The sequence below is a fragment of the Dendrobates tinctorius genome, unplaced genomic scaffold (genome assembly GCF_039654945.1).
Source record: "Dendrobates tinctorius isolate UK_male_01 unplaced genomic scaffold, ASM3965494v1 ptg000106l, whole genome shotgun sequence".
Taxonomy (NCBI): Eukaryota; Metazoa; Chordata; class Amphibia; order Anura; family Dendrobatidae; genus Dendrobates; species Dendrobates tinctorius.
Genome location: NW_027361774.1, coordinates 571596 through 577824, shown reverse-complemented (window position 1 = coordinate 577824; position 6229 = coordinate 571596).

The window sequence follows — 6229 nt, the reverse complement described above, 5'->3', positions numbered from 1 at the left end:
ACCCCTAACCCTAATCCCAACTCTAACCCTAACCACAAGCCTAGCCCTAATCCCAACCCCAAGCCACCCCTAACTTCACCCCTAACCCTAATTCTAACCCTATCCCTAATTCCAACCCTAACCCTATTTCTAACCCTATTTCTAACCCTAACCCTATCTCTAACCCTAATTCCAACCCTAACCTTAATTACAACCCTAACCCTAATTCTAACTGTAATGGAAAAATAAAAATTTTTTTTTATATTATTATATGTCCCTACCTATGGGGGTGATAAAGGGTGGGTGTATTTACTTTTTTTTATTTTGATCACTGTGAGAGTTTATCACAGTGATCAAAATGAAAAAATGAATCTGCAGCATTGCAGATTCGACAGGCGCACTGCGCATGTGACAGCTGTTTTCCAAGATGGCGGCGCCCATGATCCGAGACGGCGGGACACCGGGACGGCCAGAGGGACTTTGTAAGTACTGTGGGGGGTGAGGGGGGGATCGGAAGGTGAGGGGGAGCGGAGGGAAGGGGGGCAGATGATGACGGCGGCGACCGATCGCAGCCGTCTGTCGGTGGCGGGGGCCGATCGCCCCCACCAGTCGGTGTGGGGGGGTCGGGTCTCGGTCTCCAGCCATGGCAGATGCTATTGCAGTATCGGCCATGGCTGGATTGTAATCTTTCACCAAATTTCATTGGTGAAATATTACAAATCGCTCTGATTGGCTGTTTCACTTTTACCAGCCAATCTGAGCGATCGTAGGCATGTGGGGGCTAAGCCATGCCCCCTGAGGTTAACTATAAAGTGTCCTCTGTGTGCGGGTCGGGTGACCTTTCAGTGACCCCGGTCACCCGACCCACAGGGGGGCAATCAATTCATGACGCCACATAGGCATGATGGGTCATATTGGCACGACTTTTCATGACGCCTATGTGGCGTCAAAGGTCGGAAGGGGGTAAAGGGAAACTTTGAGGATAGTATAATGTAGGATGAGGCCTAATAATTCCAACTATGCCTCACTTGTTTATTTGCAGTCTGAGTCTCTGCTCAGCTTCAAAGTAGAAGTCCTGCCTTTGAGATACAGTGGTCTGCCATGTTCATAAGCAGAGTGGCAACCTTGTCCACCAACCATGATTTGCAGGTATCCAGCCATTGTCAATCACAGCCAGAGGACAAGGTTGTCGCATCAGACCAGCACCAATAGATGTCAATTTTAGTGTAGAATTTTCTGCTTTAAATTAGCTGCAGATTATCTATTGCAACTCCTTAGTGCATGTGAATGGACCTTAAGGATTCATTAACATGTCTCCTAACCTCTGTGGATTGTCCATGACTGTAGATCTACAGCTACTCTGGTGGAGATAATTCTACACCAAAATCTCTATTTAGCTCTATGGATTTAGGTGCAGGTTTTAGTGCAGGATTTTAGCCCCTTGTCTGAATGGCTGGAATCTTCTTTGCATACTGGCAGCATACATTCACATGCAGGGACATAAGTAGCTTGGCCCTGGCCCCATAACAAAGTTATGCCTCCTGACTAAGCTGTTTAGGGCGAAACGTACGTTGAGGTTGCAGGGTGGGACTCCTGCAGGGGCACCTACCTTTTGCTGTCGGCACCATGACTTCAGGTATAATATTTCACCCTCATTAGTGGGTATGCTTAGATAATTCATTTGGGCTCTTTGTTAGGCTAGTTTCACACTTGCGTTTTTTTGCTGCACGTTTTTTGCGCAAAAAAACGCATGAAAAAAACGCATACAAATGCTGCGTTTTTTCCAGCATTTTTATGCGCATGCTGGAAAAAAATGCAGCGTTTTTATGTGTTTGTATGCGTTTTTAGTGCGTTTGCGTTTTTTCTACATTTTTTTTCCTCAACCAAAAAAATCAAGATAACAATTATTAGGGTTGGGGTTATGGTTAGGTTAAGGGTTAGGGTTAGGTTAAGGGTTAGTATGGTCAGGGTTTAGGGTTAAGGGTTAGGGTTAGGTTAAGGGTTAGGTTAAGGGTTAGGGTTGGGTTAAGGGTTAGGGGTGGGTTAAGGGTTAGGGTAAGGGTTAGTTAGGGTTAGTAGTACTATCCCAAACCCTAACCCTTAACCCAACCCTAACCCTTAACCTAACCCTAACCTTTAACCTAACCCTACAAACCCTAACCCTAAATCCTGACCATACTAACCCTAACTAACCCTAACCCTTAACCTAACCCTAAACCTTGACTTTACTAACCCTAACTCATCCTAACCTTTACCATAACCATTGTACAAAAAAAAACGCATGCACAAAAAACGCATAAAAAACGCATGTATATGCGCAATATGCGCACCCATAGACTTATAATGGGTTTCTTGCTGTAAAAAAACGCAATGCGTGCGCATGCGTTTTTTTGGGGCAAGTTGGACGCTCAAAAAATGCAACAAGATGCAGTTTGTGCGCCCGAGCGCACAGTAAAAAAACGCATGCGCGCAAAAACGCATAAAAAACGCATTCACATAAGCGCATCCCATGCAAAATATAGGGGAAAAAAACGCATGCGTTTTTCAGCGCTATAAAAGTGTGCAAAAAAACGCAAGTGTGAAACCAGCCTTAGACATGTGTCTGGACTGATTATTAGCCATTCAGTGGTAGTGTTATTTATACTGTTATTCTATTACTATTTTATACAGACTATGCAGTCCAGACATGTGTATATCTACTTATGACTAAGGTTCCTTGTAACTGGAATAGAGGTGGTATATTTAGATACTTACATTGTTAAAGCGCCTTCCATAATATATAGTCAGTTGCTGACTTATTTGAACCTTCAGCCATTTCTAGGTGTTCATTGTTCAGTGAGTCCTTTATGGGTTCTGTGATGAGGTTTCACGCTGTGTATCAATTCTCACAAAAAAAAAATATGTATTTTTTTTGTTATGACTTGTTATCATAGACATTGTTAGTATTTTACTAAATAAATTTTGTACTGAATTAAAAAAATCCTTTTATGGTGATCTCATTTCTATATAGTTATATCTATTTAATAGAATATGTGCTCACATTTTGGTTATATGTTATACCCATGATTGTGTTTATGAAGCTACAGCTTCAAATTTAGAGGATTAGCTTGTTGGTGCAAAAAGTTTTGAAGGGGCCTGGGCCCCCCTTCCTCCGCGATGCCCTGCCCCTGTTGCCACGCCCCCTGCCAACAGCCTGAAATGAAGTTCCAATGCTGAATTAGTGCTGGGAAGAGGGTACACCGTGCTCCGGTAGGTGCCGGTCACCTACCGGAGCATGGCAGGGGGTGAATTAATATTCACCACCTGCTGCCACACGCTGCGTTCCTCTGCATTGATACAGGACCTGGAACGATGTATGCAATCATGTGATCGCTCACATCTTAGGATCTGCATCTAACCCTGCAGCAGCAGGCAGTATTAATTTATCCTTGCCAGGCTCCAGTAGGTGACAGGCACCTACCAGAGGATGGTAGATACAGGGGGCATTACAACCCTCGGCGGCAGGCCCCTGACAGCCCGAGGGCAGTGGCGTCCCCTGCCTACATGGTAGGTACGCCACTGCTGCCCTGCATCCATGTGGATGGGATTTAGACCTTTATGCTGCATATGACCCCAACCTAATGAACCGTTGAGTTAGCATGCTTTTTCTTCACAAATACTTCTTACATGTTTGCTTGTTTTTCCTGATGTAAACCTTTTATTTTCATGGAATTCTGCATTTTGCTAGTTTCTGCTGCCGTTAATCCTTTCACGACTTTGAAAATGTGACATTTTTGAAGCTTGGAAGCATTTTTAAACAGGAATATATCACAGTTATTCACCAAGGGCCACACCAATTTATGGTTGTCCCCGAAGGGCCGTTTGTTACTCTGCAGGTTCTGTAGAAGCTGGTTAACCACCACTTTAGTTCAGCAAAGCCAATATCTCAGTTCTGCAGCGATCGTTGGTGGGATTAACCCTGTAGTCAGTCAACAGTCCCCCTGCTTAAATACATAGCCTGCATTAAAGGGGTATTCTCATGCCGAACAGCAAAATAAGGCAGCATGCTTTCAGCAATCATGGGAAGGAGAAACAGATGCTATAATTACTTACTAAATGGGAAACTGCTGGGGAAATCAGACATGGAAAAAGACTTAGTCATCTTAGTCAATAAGAAGCTAAATTGGAGTGCCCAGTGTCAGGCAGCTGCCACCAAAGCAAATCGGGTCATGGGATGCATTAGAAGAGGTCTGGGGACACGAGATGAAAACATAATTCTCCCTCTGTACAAATCACTCGTCAGACCACACTTGGAGTATTGTGTGCAATTTTGGATGCCGATGCTCAAGAAAGACTTTACTGAACTTGAAAGGGTTCAAAGGCGGGCTACTAAAATGATAAATGGAGTTGGTTCACTACAATACCCAGAAAGGTTATCAAAATTAGGTCTGTTTACTCTAGAAAAGAGAAGACTTAGGGGAGACCTAATATATATGTACAAGTATATCAGAGGGCAATACAGAGATCTCTCCAATGAACTGTTTGTACCAAGGACTGTGACAAGAACAAGGGGGCATTCTCTTCGTTTGGAGGAAAGACAATTTCTGCACCAGCATAGAAGAGGGTTCTTCACGGTAAGAGCAGTGAGGCTCTGGAATTCTCTTCCTGAGGAAGTGGTGATGGCCAACTCACTGAATGAATTTAAGAAAGGAATGGATGCTTTTCTTGTGAGTAACAGTATAGAAGGTTACGAATAACAGAATATTATAGGTAGATGGTTGACCCAGCTTAGGGGAAGGAATTTTTTTCCCTATGGAGAAAATTGGCTTCTACTCTGTGCGTTTTTTTGCCTTCCCCAGGATCAACAATGCAGAACAGCTGCACTAAAAATAGGCTGAACTAGATGGACATAAGGTCTTCCTTCAGCCTTCAAAACTATGTTACTATGATCTTCTCCTCCTAGTACTTACCTAGAGGTCTTCTGCTCATCTTTGCCTGATCTTCTCCTGGCTGTGTGGGCTGGCGATCGCCATGCTGGATCTGGAGGCCACGAGTCCTCTTCTTCTTTCCAGCATCCTCTTCTTCTGCCTGATCTCATTGCAGCACTGCGCATGCGCAGCAGTGTCATGGTGACAGGAGAGGCATCCTGCCCCCTGGATTGACTGATGAATGGGACAGGAGTGACGTCATGTCAGTGAGTGGCCAGGAGACATTTGGCCTCACTTCCACGACATTCTTCATGTTTCATGGATCAGTGATCCAGGCAAGATGAAAAGACAGCCGGAAGCAGGAGAAGAAGACACAGGGAACCGCTAGACTGTACTCCGGGACCCAAGGAGCTGCAGTTGCGACAGGGAAGTATGTGAGTTTTTTTGTGTTCTAGGGTGATAATACTCCTTTAAGGCCAGCCAGAAGAGCTACTGAAAAGGCAGCCACAAGAATCCCCAGCAATTGGAGTCCTGTATATTTTACCCCCAGGTATGTTCAGCTCTAGATGTTTTGTTCCCTGCAAGCTGAGGGTGAAACATCTGGGGTCAAAATGCTAGGGGCAAAACATCAGATGGCAAAACATCCAGGGACAAAATTCTGTAGGTGAAACATCCGGGGGAAAACTGCTGGGAGTGAAACATCCAGGGGTGAACTGAGGGGGGTGAAAAATCCTTGGGCGAACTGCTGGGGTGAAACATCCTTGGGCGAAACATCTAGGGGCGAACGGCTGTGCCCCCGCACATATCGCCCCCAGCAGTTTCTCGCCCAGCAGTTCCCCCCGGATGTTTCACCCCCAGCAGTTCGCCCCTGGATGTTTCGCCCCTGGGGAAACATCCTGGGGGCCAAATGCTGGGGACGAAATGTGGGGGGGGCGAAATGTACCCGGGGGCGAAACATCCAAATCCCCCGATACACATGGCCCCCCTCATCCCTATACTGGTATGCATGGATCCCTCATCCATATCCTGGTATGCATGGCCCTCATCCCTATCCTGGTATGCATGGATCCCTCATCCCTATCCTGGCAGGAATGATCACCCTCATCACTATCCTATCCTGGTATGCATGGTCCCCATCTTTAACCTGGTATGCATGGCCCCATCTCGCCCTGGTATATAGGTTGCCCATCTCGTCGTAGTATGCAGGGCCCCATCTCGTCCTGGTATGCAGCGCCCCATCCTTATTCTGGTATGATTGGCACCCATCCCGGTCCTGGTATGCATGGCCCCATCAGAAAACATAAAAAAAAAATTACAATTACCTACCCGGCGCTCCTTCATAG